Here is a 789-nt window from a genome sequence, read left to right on the forward strand (position 1 = left end):
AAACGTTGGTATAAGCATATGTCCCAGGGGAAGCCAAGTTTGCGTCCAAGTTTGCCTCAAACTTGGAGGCAAACGTTGGCATGAAACATGTACACCCAAGGGAGGCCAAGTTTGCGTCCAAGTTTGCCTCAAACTTGGAGGCAAACGTTGGCACTAAATGTGATCCTGGAAGGGCAACGTTTGAGTTCAAGTTTGACCCCAAACTTGAACTCAAACGTGAATGACAGATGAAAAACCTTTCTGCATAGTTTCAAAAACCAACGTTTGAGTTGAAGTTTGCCTCAAACTTCAACTCAAACTTAAAGGCTCAGAGTCCGAATTGCAAAAGGGTTTTTCTCACAAGCCCAGGAGCAACCAACCAAGGCTATCTTCAATCCAAGTCCATCAAGGCCAAGGCCCACATTCAAGGCTCCAAGACCATTAGAAGAAAGTGTATAAATAGAAGTTAGTTTGATTTAGGAGGGACATCAATTTTTACCTTTGAATTTGCACCTCTTGGAGGATTTTTACTTACTGTAACTTAGATCTGGGAGGAGAATTCAATTCTCTTCCTCTTTGGTTTTCTCATTTTCTTTACTGCAATTCTTGTTTGAGTCTTGGTTGTTGAGAATTGAGGAAATTCTGTCTCAATCTCACCTTGAGATCTCTTTTTGTTTCTTTCACTGCACCATTGGAGAATTGAGATTTGAATTCAAGTTTTCTTACTGTTTTGATCTTTAATTTGTTGCAATTGATTTCTGAATTGGATCAAGGAAGGTAGTGAGATCTAGACTTGGTTTTCTAGTCTCT

This window comes from Arachis ipaensis, chromosome B5 (genome assembly GCF_059453495.1).
Source record: "Arachis ipaensis isolate K30076 ecotype BB chromosome B5, ASM5945349v1, whole genome shotgun sequence".
Taxonomy (NCBI): Eukaryota; Viridiplantae; Streptophyta; class Magnoliopsida; order Fabales; family Fabaceae; genus Arachis; species Arachis ipaensis.